Genomic DNA, 18,148 nt, shown 5'->3' with positions numbered 1-18,148 from the left:
GGGGGGGTTCCCGTTTTTAATTTATTTAAGATCTCCTTACAATTTCCAAAGAGATAATACAGAAACTACAGACTTGGTTTCTAAGAAGTGGCTGGAGTCGAAAGTGTGCTGATGGCACCCTTACAGGACATCAGCTTACTCCGGGCACTTCAGCATTCCCAGCGGAAAAAGCGTGGTTTCTCTTTCCTCCTGCTGGGATGTTCTCAATCCTCTTTGATGTATTTTCCATGTAGAAGATTCGGAGGCTGAAAGTCATCCTGACAGTTGGAGTAGGCCATCCCCAGTCCCACGCCAGAACCAAAGGCTAATGGCCACATTCTTCTCTTAAAGAATGTGAGGGAGAAAACAATTCCTAATCCAAAACCAGTACCTAGCTTCACTATCGTGTCGGCCTTGCTTTCATGTTCCCCACACGCAGCTCCAGCGTTCCTCACAGCCAGCCCCCGCACTCTGACTGATGGCAAATCTCTGCTTTCATGGAGCATTTTAGTGACAGTCTCCAGGGAGAACTAAAACCATCACAGCCCCTATCTGTGCATTACCCAGTTGGGAGACCAGCCGTGCTTTCTTACCCTTACACTTATTTTGGGACACTATTGAAATCAGTTTAAGTAATAGCTTTGTTAACTAGAGGAAACGCTATGCTACAGAAATGGCTCAGTGAGTGTGTTGGTTTTAATAATGAAGCATAAAAGTCCCAAACTCACTTTGGGATTTCAATCCCACCAAAACCCAATCCCTAGGCTTACCCTAAGATCAGGGCCTGAAACCCTACCATACTGTACCCTAGAAATCTCTACCCTGGAAAACTCTGCCCCCAAAAAAGCCAATATAAAGGCTGGTGAGATGGCCCAGCAGGTAAGAGCACTGACTGCTCTTCTGAAGGTCTGAGTTCGAATCTCAGCAACCACACGGTGGCTCACAACTATCCGTGATGAGATCTGATGCCCTCTTCTGGTGCTGTCTGAAGACAGCTACAGTGTATTACACCGGATCGAGCGGGGCCGGAGCGAGCAGAGGTCCTGAGTTCAATTTCCAGCAGCCACATGATGGCTCACAGCCATCTGTACAGCCACAGTGTACTCACACACATAAAGTAAATAAATATTAAAAAAAAAAAGGCTGTCTCCTGCTCGGTTCTGCAGCTTCCCTGCTGAGAACAAGTAGCACCTTATTGGGTGAGGTTTGTTGTATAGGGGGACTTTGTGGTAATCCTTGCTCCTGAATGCCAGAGTATCTCTCCACTCAGAGCTATAACACTTCCACTGGGAAAACCTTTCCCCTCAGTTTTACAAATAATAGTTACAAATAAGAATGGCCCCCATGGGCACATACATTTGAATGCTTAGTCTTCAGGAAATGGAATTCTTTGAAAGGATTACAAGGATTAGGAGGTGTGGCCTTGTTGGAGTAGGTGTGATCTTGCTGGAGTAGGTGTGGTCTTGTTGGAGTGGGTGTGGCTTGTTGGAGTGGGTGTGGCCTTGTTGGAGTAGGTGTGGTCTTGTTGGAGGAAATGTCACTGGGGGTGGGCTTTGATGTTTCAAAAGCCTTTGCCAAGTCCAGTCTCTCAATCTCTGTCTCTGTCTCTGTCTCTGTCTCTCTGTCTCTCCCCCCCCCCCCCCCCGTGTATGTGTGTGTGTGTGTGTGATGTTTCTCTCTCTCTCTCTCTCTCTCTCTCTCTCTGGTGTCTGGGTGTCTCTGTGTGTTTGTGTATGTATGTATGTGTATGTATGTCTCTTTCTTTCTCTCTCTGCCTACATATCAGGATGTAGCTCTCAGCTGCCGCTCTAGCACCCACCTGCATGCTGCCATGTTCCACACCATGATGATAATGAACTAAACATTGGAAACTATAAGCAACACCCACTCCCCTCCCCATTTAAATGCTTTTGTTCATAGAGTTGTCATGGTCATGGTGTCTCTGCACAACAACTGAGCAATTACTAATACTGTAGGTAAAGTATTTACGGGACAAATGTGAAGACCAAAGTTCAAATCCCCATAACCCATATTAAGGTGAGCATATGTAAGAGCGGGAGGAGCCAGAGACAGAAGAGTCTCTGGAAGCTTGTGAGCCTAAGAGCTTACTTAGTGTGTGCAGCAGTGGACAAGAGACTGTCTCAAACAAGGTGGGAGGTGAGGCCCTCCACAGATGTGTAGCATATACTTCTGCTCACACCCATGTACACATGCAAAGCTTTAAAAAATGAACAAAAGCTTTCCTCAGAGATGTGGCATGAGCTACAGTGTCTTCAAAGGTTTTGAGCCAGTGAAATGGCTCAACCAGTAAAGACTCTTGCCTCTGAGCCTGACAACCTGAGTTCAGTCCTCAGGAGTAAAGAGCCACCTCCTCAGCTGGGCAGTGGTGGCGCACGCCTTTAATCCCAGCACTTGGGAGGCAGAGGCAGGCGGATTTCTGTGAGTTCAAGGCCAGCCTGGTCTACAGAGTGAGTTCCAGGACAGCCAGGGCTACACAGAGAAACCCTGTCTGGGGAAAGAAAAAAAAAGCCACCTGCTCAAAGTAGTATTCCTCTGTTCTCTAAGTGTGGGGCCTGGCATACACATGCACACACACCCATGTGCAGAAACACATTCTTTTTAAATAATTTAGTATCAGTGGAGTTCTGTAACCGTATCAATGAGAAAGACTTGATGGGCCGTTTTAAGTTCCTTATGTTCAGTTAGCTTGTATGTAACTTACTATGGTTTTTTTCTTGTTTTCATTTTATGTGTATGGGAGTTTTTCCTACATGTATGTCTGTGCACCATGTTCATGCAATGCCCATGGAGGCTAGAAGAGGATGTCAGCTCCCCTGAGCCTGCAGTTACAAATGTTTGTGAGCTGCCATGTGGGTGCTGGAAACTGTAGCCAGTGCTCCTAACTGCTCAGTCATCCCTACTGCCTTGTGGGTGCTAGAAACCATAGCCAGTGCTCCTAACTGCCCAGTCATCCCTACTGCCCCTAATTTGCTATTTGAAAAATTGGGATTTGTATTTTTCTTTCTGCAACCAAATGAGTTACTCTCTCTAGACTTTTGGTATACTTTTAAATCATTCAGCAAGATATTTTTTTTTTAAAGAGTTGAGAAACTGGGGAACTGATATTGGGATATAAAGTGAATGAATAAATAAAATTTTAAAACACGGTTGAGAAACTAACAATCCTTACCATTAAGTGCCATAGTTGACATTTACTATTTGTTAATGGGACCTAGAGATTAAGCCGAGGCTCTCACACATGTTAAGCCCATATTCTTTCTGGGATATACTTTGGATTCTTTTGTAAGACTCCCTTGCCTTTGAAAGAAATAGCCCACAGACAATTCTTCTCAATTATCTCTCCCAAATCTAAGCACTAAAGTCTAAATAATCAGATGGTTGAGATTACAATTCTTACAAATCAAAACTTTCTTTGAATTTACTAAAATAGACACAAGTTCAGCCAGACTTGACAAGGTCTTCCTTCCTTCCTTTCTTTCTTTCTTTCTTTAATAATTTTTTATTAAAGAAAATAATAATTTTATGTTGATTGGTTTTTTTGCTTGCATGTATGTATGTATGACAGTTTTGAATCCTCTAGAACAAGAGTTACAGACATGTGGGTGCTGGGAATTGAACCCAGGGCCTCAAGAAGAGCATCTAGTGCTCTAAACCACTGAGCCATCTCTCCAACCCCCTGATTAGGCCTTTCTAACAGTCTCCAACTTTTAATTAACTTAAGACTGTGATGGGAACAAATTTAGGAGAAAAATAAAAGTATGTGTATCTTTCTGTAGTCCTGAATTTCTATGCTAGTAATTAATTTAATATTGTTGTTACAAATCTAAACCCTTTTGCCCTGGTTTGTGAGTCCAACACTGAAGCTGAGGGTCCTTTCTCTCTCCTGGATGAAATGTTATTGTTCATCAGCAGAGGGCACTGGAGTGACGCTGAATGACGCAACAGCAGGAAGACAGTGTGGGTGCCAGCTTTTTCTTCTCTTTAGTATGTGTGTAGTCTAGGTGTGCATGCGTGTTTGTGCACATGTACATGCAGACACATGCGCACATCCAAGGTGGAGGGAGGCTGATGTCAGTGTCTTCATCTACCACACTCTGCCTTTTATTTTAGACCTTTTTTTTTTTTTTTTAAGATTTATTTTAGTTTTTACTCATGTATGTGTGTGTGCCATGGATGTGTGGGCGGCTACCCTGGGTGACCAAAAGGATCAGAGCCCTTGGAGCTGGAGTTACAGGCAGTTGTGAGTGGCCTGATGTGAGTGCCAGAAATTGAACTTGGGTGTTTATAGATATGGATACATAATGCATACTCTTAACTGCTGAGCCATCCTTCCAGCCCCATTCTTTTGTTGTTGTTTTGTTGGTTTTTTGTTTGGCTGGTTGGTTGGTTGGGTTTTTTTTGTTTTTTTGGGTTTTTTTGGTTTTTTGTTTTTTTTGTTTGTTTGTTTGTTTGTTTGTTTGTTTTTTGAACAGGGTCTCACTATGTAGCTCTGACTGTTCTGCAACCCACTGTGTAGACCAGGCTGGTCTCTACCTGGCTTCCAAGTACTGGGATTAAAAGCATGTACACTACTCCTGGCCCTATTTTTATTCTGCAGCACAGGAAACTGACTCAGGAGCCCCAAGTGTACCCTCAAGCTAACCTCCCACTCCTGAAGGCTGCTTTCTGCCAGATGCATTCATTTACATATGACCGACATTTCTACAGATTAAGTCTGCCTGCTTCTTCTCTCCAGCTGTGGTGACCCACTTTCCCCTTCACCTCTAACGAGTCTCATTAGCACTGGCCAGGTGTATGGCTGTGTTAGTCGTAGCCGTGTTCTCCGTCAAAGGGTCTCAGTCTCAGCTATGTACGTTCATAGCTCCTTTCTTCTTCCTTGGTGACCTGAGTCCTTAGTCCTGACCCTAGAGAAAGCACACTAGGTGCTTTTGAGTCATTCAGCATCCCCATAAACCTCTATTAGTATTGATGCACCTCTAACGCAGCTAAGAATCCTTCATAGTAAATCTCCTCTATTCAAAGGGGATGTACGTCTAGGGTGGTAATGCAGGCCTATAAACTAGGCCGAGGCTAGTGGATCTCCTGTGAGTTTCGGGCCAGCCTGGTCTACATAACAGGTTCCTCACCAACCAGAGCTGCATAATGAGACTATATATCAAAGGTAGGGTGGGGATGGGGGGAGCTGGAGAGATGTAGGCAAACCTAATGCTACTCCTGTAAGTCTAGATACTTCTGGAAGCTAAGGCAAGGGGTTTGCTTGAGTCTAGGAGTTAGCTGAAGGCTATCCTGAGCAGCAGAGTGAGACATTGTCCAGAAGAAAAGATTCTTCTCCTAAGTAATGCCATGCTGTAGAAATATACCTTTGTTCACGTGCACACTACTAGTCCAACACTTTCTTTAAAAGGATTTTATTTCTTGGCTAAGTTGCCAAGTGTTTGTCAATCAAGGACCGTTGTAATACACCTAGGACAGTCATTAAGGTTTCAGTCTCCTCTCTGTTCATACACATTCCCAGGATAATTACTGAGTATAGCCTTACAAACCAATTTATTTTTAACTTCAAGAAAATTCTAGGGCTGGAGAGATGGCTCATAGTTAAGAGCATCCGTTGTTCTCGAAGAGAGCCAAAATTTGGTTCCCAGCATCCACATGGTGGCTTACAACCATCTGTAATGAAACTCTTGTTTCAGGGAACGGCACCAGGTGCACATATGCATGCAGGCAAAACACTCATGCAAATAAATAAATCTAAAAATAAATGTTAAAAAAGAGAATTCTACCGTCTTCTATTCTAATAATGTCCTGAAGTGTTTCTTGTTAAAGAGGAGATCACCAAGGTAAATGATCGGTGACTCTCACCGCAAAGGCCCATGCCAGTTACTTTAAACACTGATACTCCAGAAAAACTCCAGAATCCTGCTGCTTAGAATGACCTTTCCCAACTAAAGAGGCGTACTCATCCTTAAATTACTGGAAAATCTTACTGACCAGGAATCACAAAATAAGGAGTAAACAGGTCCTACCTACACTGGTTAGGTCAAGCCGTCTGGGTGATGACCTCAGCCAGGACTTGTGAAACCAGATCTCTGTGCTTGGACCCAGAGACCTGATGATTCGGGCTGTGTGCTTTTATTTTTTATTTTCCAAGATGTTTTCTTTCTGAGTAGTTGTTTTGAATGGCTTTTGAATTAACCCTGATAACTATAGGTCTGTATTCATACCTATTCTACATAAGTACCTATTTTTCATAAGGCCTCTTGCATTCTTTGCCCCTTCTCCATAACTTGGGGCTAGAGCGATCTAGAGGCCTGGCCTTGCTGTTTTTCCAGTTCCACCCACAGGACTGCTCACAGCTGTGTATAACTCCAGTTCTTGGGGAACTATTGTATGACAAAACTTTTCCTGAGAAGATCACACACACACACATACACACACACACATGCACACACACACACACACACACACACACACACACACACACACACACTAGGGAGCCCATGACAAACTACAATACCACCAAAGTCCAGCTTGGTGAACCAATGAATCTTATCAGGGTTACTTACAGGAATATGGGTGAGGGGTTGCTTACAGGAGCAGGAATGACTCAAAGACAGCTACATCACCAAAGCCCAGCCCAGTATGGGTGACAGTTCACAAAAGCTGGGAGCCTGGAACACACTGCACAGCCTAAGGCAACTCAACATGTTGGCCAGTGTCCTTTTGAAGTAACTCTGGTCTTAAACCTTTTCCAGGCAGCTTGGCTGGGTTCTGCTTCATCCAGGATGGGCTGGTCTCAGAATCTTCTTGGCAGGTTGGCTTTTGAGTCGTTTTTTTCAGCTTGTCTTGTCTGAGAGTGAATCTCAGCAGTATTTATGGCTGTGGGGTAGGATGAGAGGGAAGATTCCAATATACATATTGGAGAAAAAAACTGCATTTGTTGTTGTTGTTGTGTTTTGTTTCTTTGAGACTAGGTTTCTCTGTGTAGCCCTGGCCATCCTGAAACTCACTCACAGCCACCAGGGATGGTAGTACATGCCTTTAATCCCAGCAGAGACAGGCAGATCTCTGAGTTCAAGACCAGCCTAATCTACAGGGTGAGTTCCTGGACTACCAAGAATACACAGAGGAAACCCTACCTAAGAAAATCAAAACAAACAAACAAAGAACCAAACAGTCTAGACAATAAATGGACTACTAGAGAGTCCTCAAAAGATGAAATGTATATATACACATGACAATAAACATAGGAAATATGTTTAACCTCACTGGGTATCTGCTGTGGTAGGCTTGATCATGCTGTTGTTTGGAGGAATACACACTCTGAGACTTTGGACTAGAAAAGTAGTTGGACATTTTAAGTGGGGCTTACTTGGCTGTCCTAGTAGGAGCATAGAAGGCAGTAATGTTGAGGCTTCTGTGGCCCAGCTCAGAAGGGAAGACTTTGAGTATTCAGTACCAATTAAAATTTAGTATTTTAGAAACTTAGTATGGCCTACAAATCACTCCTGTGATATTTTGGCAAAGACTGTGGCTAGTTTTTGCCCATGTGCTAAAATATTGTCCGAGGCTAAACTGGAGAGTTTTGAATGTATACATGCCATTGGCAGAGATTTCAAGACAGTCTAGTATTGACTGTGTTCCTTGGTTATTCGTAGTAATTCTTATTCAGATCTATGATGATGGAAAGGGGGCTAGGAGGAATACAAAATGTAGAGCTGAGGAGAAAAGGAGTGCCAGAAAACCTAGTGCTGGAGTCAAGACCAGTGGTCAAGGAGATAAAGGTTAAAGAAAAGCCTGATGCTAAGTGGAAGAAAGGAGTGGTGACCTCAGGGCAAGACCGCATCCAGCTAAGCTTCCAGCTGGGGCAAAGGAATTAAGGGAACCCATAAGCACTGAAGGGAGCCATCAGTTACAGACAGCTAGAGCAGATGTAATTGAAAGAGGAGGTCAAGTTCCAGCCCCAACAAGCAGGAGAGCCTGGCAACTTCAGCCACATGGTTCTGTCTTTAGAGACAAGGACACAAGAAAGGGGCTGTGGAATCTCTCCCCCATGGCTAAGGAAAGCTGCAGAGGCCAGGCATATGTCCTTTCATGAAGGCCCAGAGAGGCCATTGTGAAAAGCTGCGTAGGTGAAGCCTGGGTTGCCTTGGAGACACCAAGATATTGGAGATGCCTGACTCATGGGAGACTGCCCAGTAAAGGTACAGACTGGGTGTGGAACCAGCCCAAGAGGGAAACGTGTGCTGCAGTCAACAAAGCTGAATGGAGCTAGAGATCTGAAGAAAACTTTAACATCAGACATGGAGATGCACAGCATAGAGTTTGTGCAGCTGGTTTTCAGTCTTGCTTTGATCCAGTATTTTCTCACTATGCTCCTTTTTGGAATGGAATGGTCATGTATATCCTGTGCCATTGTATGTTGGAAGTGTGTGAACTGTATTCGTACTTTTTGGACTACTTTATTGGGTTCTTATATCTACTACCCTTCCAACCTTTATTCTACCCTAATCCCTTCTGAACCCCCAACACTAGGTAGAAAAGAAAGAAGATTAAGGGGAAAGGAGGTATAAACTGCTTTAGACTATTTCCTGCTGACTAGGGGCATCAAGTTCCCTGGGGCAAGTCTAATCTCCATCATCAGAATATCTTCAACCAGCAAACCAAATATGGCAATCCAGCAATCCAGAAATCCAGAAATTCAGAAATCCAGCAATCCAGCCATAGCAAACACAGCAGTAGCACCAGAGAAGCCAGGACCACCAGCAGCAGAGGGAGCAGCAGCTGACACAGTCCCTCTTAGGGCTCTCAAATTTATACCCTCTCAAGAGTCCCCAGAATTCTAAACTATCTGCAGCTGGCAAAAATCACACCCCTCCTAAAGCATGAGACAATCATAATCAGCTGCTGTGGATAATCTGAAGCAGCCCCACTTCCCACACCTGGGATTAAAACAGAACTATATTTCCATAACACAACTGGCTTTTTAAGGAATCCAAGGTTTCACTACAGTGATCTGCTTTTTGATTTTTATTTTACAGGGGTTTACAGTTAAGAGATTGCCCTGAATCTCAGAAGAGATTTTGGACTTTTAAACCATGTTGAGACTGTTACAGACTATGAGAATTTTGAAGTTGGACCAGATGCATTTTGCACTATGTTATGGCTATAAGCCTATGGGAGCAAATGAGTGGAATGTGGTGGTTTAAATGAGATCACTCCACATACATACATACATACATACATACATACATACATACATACACACACACACACTTAAGAAGCTCTTAAAGAAGTGTTCAAAGTCCTTAGTCATCAGGGAAATGCAAAAAAAAAAAAAAAAAAAAAAAAAAAACCAACTCGGAGGTTCTAACTTACACAGATCAGAATGGCTAAGGTCAAAAACTCAAGAGATAGCACATTCTCGTAAGGATGTGGAGCAAAGGGAACAGTCCTCCATTGCTGGTGGAACTGCATACTTATACAACTACTATGGAAATCAATTTGGCGTTTTCTCAGAAAATTGGGAATAGTTCTACCTCAAGATCCAGCTATACCACTCCTGGGCATATACCCAAAAGATGCTCCAACATCTCACAAAGACATTCGCTCAACTAAGTTCATAGCAGCTTTATCCATAATAGCCAGAAACTGGAAACAACCTAGATGTCCCTCAACTGAAGAATGGATAAAGAAAATCTGGTACATCTACCCAATAGTATTCAGCTACTAAACCAAGATATCATGAATTTTACAGGCAAAGGGATGGAACTTGAGAATATCATCCTGAGTGAGGTAACCCAGACCCAAAAGGACATGCATGGTATGTATTCACTTATAAGTGGACATTAGCCATAAAACACAGGTACCATGCTATACTCCACAGACCCAAAGAAGCTAAACAAGAAGGAAGGCCCAAGTGAGGAAACTTGAATTTCACTTAGAAGGAGGAATATGGCCATGAAAATGAATGGAAATTTGCAACTTATGGGGGTGAGGAGGTGGGGGGTGCATCTCCAGGATGAGAAAGAGACCTGGGATAAGGAAGGGGCCCAAGAATCAAAGGGGGTGATCTTAGCTGTGACTCCTTACATTGGGGATATGGAACCTGAAGAGGTCACCTCTTGTACCCAGACAAGAACTCCAGTGGAGCAATAGAGATGCCAACCCACTCACAAAACTTTCAACCCATACTTTATCCCATCTACAAGTAATGCAGACAAGAGGGAAGAAGCAGAGACTGAGGGAATGGCTAACCAATGGCCCAACTTGTGACCCATCCCACGGGCAAGCACCATTCCGTAACACTATTAATAATACACTGTTATGCTTGCAGACAGGAGCATGTTGTCCTCCGAGAGGTTCCACCCAGCACCTGACTCAGACAGATACAGACACCCACAGCCAAACAGTGGATGGAGCTAGGGGATTCTTATAGGAGGAAGGATTGTGTGTCTTGAAGGGGATAAGAACTCTACAGGAAGACCAACAGAGTCAACTAGTATCCTTGGGGCTCACAGAGTCTGAATCACCAACCAAAGAATATATTCAGGCTGGACCTAGGCCTCCCTGTACATATGTAGCAGATGTGCAGCTTGACTTTCATGTGGGTTCTGAACAACTGGAACAGAAAAAGCTGTTGCTCTGTTGGAATAGTTCTTCTAGCTGGGCTGCCTTGTCTGAGGAAGCACCTAACCTCACAGAGACTTGGAGTGCCAGAAAGAATAGCTACCCAAGGATCCTTCACCCACTCCAAGGAGAAGGGGATGGAGGGATGGGGGATGGATTGTGGAAGGGGATGACCAGGAGTGGGTAGTGAGCAGGCACTAAAGTAAATAAGTAAAAAATAAGTAAAAAAGATAGATAGATAGATAGATAGATAGATAGATAGATAGATAGATAGATAGATAGATAAGATTGGTCCCCATAGGATCATACATTTGAATACTTAATAATCTCTGGAGTGAAAATTTGACAGGATTAGAAGAATTAGGAGGTGTGGCCTTACTAGAGGAATCATGTCACTGATGTGAGCATTGAGGTTTCAAAAGCCTATGTCAGGCCCAGGTTCTTGTTTTGTTTTGTTTGTTTGTTTTTAAAGATTTATTTATTTAAGTACACTGTAGCTGTCTTCAAATAAACCAGAAGAGGGCGTCAGATCTCATTACAGATGGTTGTGAGCCACCATGTGGTTGCTGGGATCTGAACTCAGGACCTTCGGAAGAGCAATTGTTGCTCTTACCCGCTGAGCCATCTCTCCAGCCCCTTGTTTTTTGTTTTTTCAGGACAGGGTTTCTCTGTACAACCCTGGCTATCCAGGAACTCACTCTGTAGACAGGCTGGCCTCAAACTTAGAAATCCACCTGCCTCTGCCTCCTAAATGCTGGGATTAAAGGTGTATGCCACCACTGCCCAGCCTTTCTGTCTCTCTGTCTCTGTCTCTGTCTCTCTGTCTCTCTGTCTCTCTGTCTCTGTCTCTGTCTCTCTGTCTCTCTGTCTCTCTCTCTCTCTCTCTCTCTCTCTGCTTGTAGGTCAGGGTGAAGCTCTCAACTATTTCTACAGCATCATGCCTGCCTGCTGCCATGCTCTCCCCCCATGTTGATAATGGACTAAGCCTCTGAAATTCTAAGCTCCCAATTAAATGTTTTCTTTTATAAACATTGCCTTGGTCATGGTGTCTCTTCCCAGCAATGGAAGAGTGACTAAGATAGAGTTCTAGACTCATTTATGTTGCTGTGATAAACACCCTAACAACCTAACAAAAAGGACTTTATTTGATTTAGATTCTAAGTTGTAGTCCTTTATTTCAGGTTTGTCAGGGCTTAAAGCATCACATTCACTGTCAAGAGCAGAGAGAGAGTAAGTGTACGGGTCCCTGCCTGCTTCTCTCAGTTACCTTTCTTCTCTTATACTGTTCAGAGCTCCATGCCTAGGGAAGGGAGCCAAGCACAACAAGCTGGGTCCTCCGATTGTTGATTGTTGAAACAACACAATTTCCCTCACACAAGCCTACCAGCCAACCTGATCCACATAAGTCCTTACTAGCACACTGTTCCTAGGAGACCGTAGGTTGTAACAGTTGACAGTTATAACTAAACATCACACTAACCATCAGGGAAATGCAAATCAAAACAACATTAGGATTCCACCTTACCCCAGTCAGAATGTCAGTCATTAAGGAAACAAATAAATGACTGCAAATGTGTGAGCACAAGAAACTCATATAGGCTGCTAGTAAGAGTGCAAACGAGTCCAGCTACTAGGGAAAGCAGTGTGGGGACTTCTCAAAACAAACAAACAAAGAAAAAACTAAAAGCAAACTTTCCATAGGACATTTGGAAACATACATGTTTATCCAAACAACTCCAGGCTATCCTACCACAGAGATAACTTCACATCAGCAATGAGTTTCTGTATGCACACCTATGCACCACAGCTGGGGGGGGGGGGCTATGTACAAGATTCTGTTCAATGGGTGATAATAAAAAGCTGAGGTGTGACTCCAGGGAGGGCTTCTGGTGTGTATGAGATGGCTTGGTAAACCTGTCCCTGCATCCTATGCCTTTTCTTCCTTCCTGAAACTCAAATATGGCTCCCCAAAGAGTAGTCCTCTCCTGTCTGTGAGTAGACTAGACACCAGGCAAAGCTATGGCAGCCATCAGTTCTCCAGGAGCCATGACAACATTCGTTCTCCTCTGTACTTTCCCTATTCTTTCTCTTCTAGGGATTGAATCCAGGATCTTAGATGTACTATGCATGCACCCTTTCAGGCACCTCAGCGTCTTAACTTCTACATAAGAAAATCGCCCTGAGTTCTACGTTCACAGACTCACCACCACATTTCATCTTGCTACTTCTTTTTTTTTTTCTTTTTTTTTGTTTGTTTGTTTTTTGTTTTTTGGTTTGTTTTTTTTTTGTTTTTTGAGACAGGGTTTTCTCTGTGTAGCCTTGGCTATCCTGGAACTCACTCTGTAGACCAGGCTAGCCTCGAACTTAGAAATCTGCCTGTCTCTGCCTCCCAAGTGCTGGAATTAAAGGTGTGTGCCAACACTGCCTGACACATTGCTACTTCTTTTTTTTTTTTTTTTTTTTTTTTGGTTTTTTTCGAGACAGGGTTTCTCTGTATAGCCCTGGCTGTCCTGGAACTCACTCTGGAGACCAGGCTGGCCTCGAACTCAGAAATCCGCCTGCCTCTGCCTCCCAAGTGCTGGGATTAAAGGCGTGCGCCATCACCGCCCGGCTACATTGCTACTTCTTAAATGAATACTGAGGACAGTAGTGAACATAGGGTTGTATGAGAGGGTAATGGGTTAAAAAGAGAAAGAGACCTCAGAGCATAGTCTTGAGTTAGAGAGAGGAGACAGAGACAGAGAGACGGAGACAGAGACAGAAAGTAACTGAAGAACTTTCAGGAGATAATGGTATGAAGACAATCGGTGTGAAAAAGAAAAGTCAAACAAACTAATGTATATGCCAAGGTGTTGCTCAGCAGTTCAGAGCAGAGCACTGCCATATAAATCAAGCGAAAGGACTAATAGCTTAATCTATGTGACATCAAGAGTTTCTGTCCTAAGATGACGCACTGTGTCTATAGAGGAAGGAAAGTTGTTAAATAATGGAATAACACTAAGTTGCTACAAAAGGCTGGTGTTTCTTCCTTCCTAGACTACAGATTGAACACAAGGCCTTAATATATGCTGGACAAGCATGCTATACACTGAGCCACACATTCTAAGCCGTGTGTGTGTGTGTGTGTGTGTGTGTGTGAGACTGTGTGTCTGTGTATGTGTGTACACCATGAAGCTATGGATTCTGTGGATTGAACTCAGGTCATTAGCTTTGGTAACAAGTGCTATCTTGTTGACCCCTGTAATTTTTTATTTGGAGGATGGGTCTCACTAAATGAATCATGGTGGCCTTGAACTCACATTGTATCCCAGATGGGCCTTGAACTTATGATCCTCCCACATCAGCCTCTTGAGTAGGTAGGTGTGACAATATTGGTCATGAACTTGACAGGCTCTAAAATCACCTCCGAGATAAACCTTCAGACAGACACATCTTGAGTTAACTAAAGTAGTAATACCTTAGCTATGGTATTAGTGGACAGGTAGCACTGATAGCACTGCTTCAAGGGCTGAAGTCCTGGGCTGAATAAAAAGAACAACGCTAGTAGAAAACCAGCATTCTTCACTCGCTCCCTAACCTTGGATGCAATCTGACCTCAAGCTCCTGCCACGGAGATATCCCTGCTGTGACAGACTGAGCCCTTGAACTGTCATAAAGAAACCCTTCCTTAAGCTGCTTTTGTCAGGTTTGCTTGTTCCTTTGTTTGCTATTTGTCTGTCAGTCTATCTATCTATCTATCTACCATTTTTGTGCTTTCTCACATACAAAACAGGGCAGGGTAGAAACCCATGCATGTACATAGGCGGGCACATGCACCTATCTATACCTGTGGAGACCAGAGAAGGATATCAAGTGTTCTGCACTGTCATGCTCTGTCATTTTGCTAGGCTGAATAGCCAGCCATCAAGTTCCTGGGATCTAACTGTCTCTACTCCCCAACACTGAGTGTTAAGGTTTGCTCTGTTGCTGTATATTGTAATGCTAAATACTGGTGCCCAAAGTCTGATTGCCTCCCCGGGACCATCAGATCCTCCATACACAAAGTGATGCTATGTAACCTTGCTGCTGCTGCTGCTGCTGCTGCTGCTGCTGCTTCTTCTTCTTCTTCTTCTTCTTCTTCTTCTTCTTCTTCTTCTTCTTCTTCTTCTTCTTCTTCTTCTTCTTCTTTTTCTTCTTCTTCTTCTTCCTCTTCCTCCTCTTCTTCTTCCTCTTCTTCTTCTTAAAAAAAAAAGACTGCTTCTATTTCTTTAGGGGATATGGGACTGTTTAGATCATTTATCTGATTTAACTTTGGTACCTAGTATCTGTCTAGAAAATTGTCCATTCCATCGAGGTTTTCCAGTTTTGTTAAGTATAGGCTTTTGTAGTACGATCTCCTGATTTTTTGGATTTCCTCAGTCTCTATAGTTATGTCTCCCTTTTCATTTCTGATTTTGTTAATTAGGATACTGTCTCTATGCGCTCTAGTTAGTCTGGCTAAGGGTTTATCTATTTTGTTGATTTTCTCAAAGAACTAGCTCCTAATTTGGTTGAATCTTTGTATAGTTCTTTTTGTTTCCACTTGGTTGATTTCAGCCCTGAGTTTGATTATTTCCTGCTGTCTACTCCTCTTGGGTGAAGTCAAATTATCACTATTTGAGGATGATATGATAGTATATTTAAGCGACCCCAAAAATTCCACCAGAGAACTCCTAAACTTGATAAACAACTTCAGCAAAGTAGCTGGATATAAAATCAATTCAAGCAAGTCAGTGGCCTTCCTCTACACAAAGGGTAAACAGGCTGAGAAAGAAATTAGGGAAACAACACCCTTCCAAAAAAACAAAACAAAAAAACCCCACAAAACAACAACAAAAGAAACCTGATTGAGATTATCCATACTGCAACAACTGAGTTTCACAGGCACACACACAAGCCATGTCTGAATTTTTTACATGTATGCTGGGGATTGGAACTCGAGTTTTGTTTGCTCAACAAGCAGTCTTACCCACTGAGCCAGCTGTCTAGCACACTTGCCGTGGCAATAAGAAAAATAACTAAGTATTTTATGTAATGGGTACATCGGTACAGGCCCTTAGTCCTAGCACTCAGAAGGCAAGGCAGGTGGATCTCTGAGTTCAAGGCCAGCCTGGTGTACAGAGTTAGTTCCAAGACATCCAGGGCTATACAGGGAAATCTTGTCTCCAAAAAACAAACAGATAACAACAAAAATACTTTATCCTCAGCCCATCGCACAATTAGGAGTCAAGAGAACTTTTTTTTTTTTTTTGAGACAGGGTTTCTCTGTGTAGCCCTGGCTGTCCTGGTACTCACTCTGTAGACCAGGCTGGCCTCGAACTCAGAAATCCGCCTGCCTCTGCCTCCCAAGTGCTGGAATTAAATGTGTGTGCCACCACCGCCTGGCCTCAAGAGAACTTTAAAGAGGCAGGGACCAAAGGTAGAAAAAGGTCATGGTGTCTGTCTTTGTCCTCAATTTTGAATTCAAAAATCAAATTCTCTCTCTCTCTCTCTCTCTCTCTCTCTCTCTCTCTCTCTCTCTCTCTCCTTCTCTATTTGTTTTGAGATATAGCCTTGCTATATAGCCCCTTATCTGGCCTCAAACTCATGGAAATCCTTCTGCTTCGCGTCCCAGTTACCATGCTTGGCTCTGTATCTCTGGTTTTTGTTTGTTTGTTTGCTTGCTTTTTGGCAACTACGAGGTGATCAGTCCTTCTACAGCATGCATTCCTGTCATGCTACGCTGTGTTTCCACTGGTCCAAGTGATCATGGACTGGAATCTCTGAAATCAAGAGCCAAAATAAACCTTTTCTCCTTATAAGTTGATTGCCCCAGTCATTTAGTTAGAGTGACTGAAACCTGACAGCCCCAGTGGGAATGGTAAGGTACTTACAAAGAACAAGTATTCTTACAAAGAACTAGGCCTGGTCAATGTCAATCAAATAGACCATCATGAATTATGTGTGTGAAGCATAACTCTAGTGTAGTATAGAGAGGAAGGAACATGTTCTACCTGCCTCATTCGTTACAGCAGTGGAGTCAGGCTCACAATCTAAACAAAGAGACTTACAGCTCAAGGACAGATTAAAATGAATACTAACAGAGAAGTGATATGCAGGAAGGTAGGACAAAAGCAAATAATGGAGACAAAGGGAAAGGACACAGAAGAAAAGGCAGAATTCCAAAGTAAAGTCCTAACACATCAGTGACGACATTAGATATAACCCATTTAAATATACGGACTAAAGGACAGAGAGGACCATTGTGCATAAAAAAGCATGACCTGATTACAGTGTGTTTCTAAGAAACACCTCAAATATATAAACAGGTTAGTTTAAGAAGTGGAATAAGGGATAGTGGGGTTGAGAAATATGGTCAGATTATATATATATATTCATATGTATATGTGTATATGTATATATATGTACATATACATAATTAAAAATAAACAACTGGAAAAGTCATATCATGCAAATGTTTATTAGAAATAAGCAGGAAGGCCAGGCATGGCATATGCCTTTAATCTCACCACTCACTAGGCAGAAGCAGGCAGATTTCTAAGCTTAAGGCCAGTCTAGTCTACAGAGATAATTCCAGGACATCCAGGGCTACACAGAGAAATATTACCTTTTAAAACAGCAACACCAGTGGCTTGGGTTGCTTCTGGTCTGTCTGGGCTGGTGCCCTAAGCAGACCTTGGACGCAAGCTCCACAGCCAGTCCCACAACACCCAGAGAAAGCTCCACTCCCAGGAACTCTAATATGCCCAGGATCAGAAGTAAGGAGGACACAACATCCTTTCGAACACCAGGAGTAACTGGGACCAGTGGGACCAGGCAAACAGGAACTCCACCAGCCCAGTGGCTTGGGTTGCTTCTGGGCTGGCCAGTGCCCTGAGCAGACCTTAGGCGCAAACTCTGCAGCCAGTCCCAAAACACCCAGAGGAAACTCCACTCCCAGGTGCTCTAACAAGCCCAGGGTCACAGGATCCTGGAATCACAGGATCACAGAGACAGCTTGACTCTGACGAGTTCTGACACAACCAGGATCACCGGAAGGACAGACTCCAGTCAGATTTAGCAAGGGTAGGTAGCACTAGAGATAACCAGATGGTGCGGGGCAAACATAAGAATATAAGCAACACAAACCAAGGTTACTTTGCATCATCAGAACCCAATACTCCCACCATAGCAAGTCCTGGACACACAACATACCGGAAAAGCAAGATTCAGATATAAAATCACTTCTCATGATGATGATACAGAACTTTAAGAAAGACATAAATAGCACCCTCAAAGAAATATAGAACACAGGTAAACAGCTAGAAGCCCATCTAGAGGAAACACAAAAATCCCTTAAAGAACTACAGGAAAACACAATCAACAGGTGAAGGAAATGAACAATACCATCCAGAATCTAAAAACAGAAATAGAAACAATAAAGAAATCAGAAAGAGACGGGCGGTGGTGGTGCACGCCTTTAATCCCAGCACTTGGGAGGCAGAGGCAGGCGGATTTCTGAGTT

General features: G+C 43.2%; 1 long non-coding RNA gene and 1 pseudogene across 1 annotated transcript in view; both read right to left on the bottom strand.

Annotated features, from left to right (window-relative positions):
- Positions 1 to 174: 174 nt before the first annotated feature.
- On the bottom strand, positions 175 to 591 carry LOC116095390 (annotated as a pseudogene).
- Positions 592 to 6,524: 5,933 nt separating this feature from the next.
- LOC116095389 overlaps positions 6,525 to 18,148 on the bottom strand; it is a 15,403-nt gene continuing 3,779 nt past the window's right edge. Inside the window, exon 2 of the long non-coding RNA XR_004120584.1 lies at positions 6,525 to 6,876. This is a non-coding gene — a long non-coding RNA (uncharacterized LOC116095389). The remainder of the gene's footprint in view (positions 6,877 to 18,148) is intronic.

This window comes from Mastomys coucha, unplaced genomic scaffold, assembly GCF_008632895.1.
Source record: "Mastomys coucha isolate ucsf_1 unplaced genomic scaffold, UCSF_Mcou_1 pScaffold18, whole genome shotgun sequence".
Classification (NCBI taxonomy): domain Eukaryota; kingdom Metazoa; phylum Chordata; class Mammalia; order Rodentia; family Muridae; genus Mastomys; species Mastomys coucha.
This window is presented reverse-complemented; position numbering and strand designations above follow the sequence as displayed.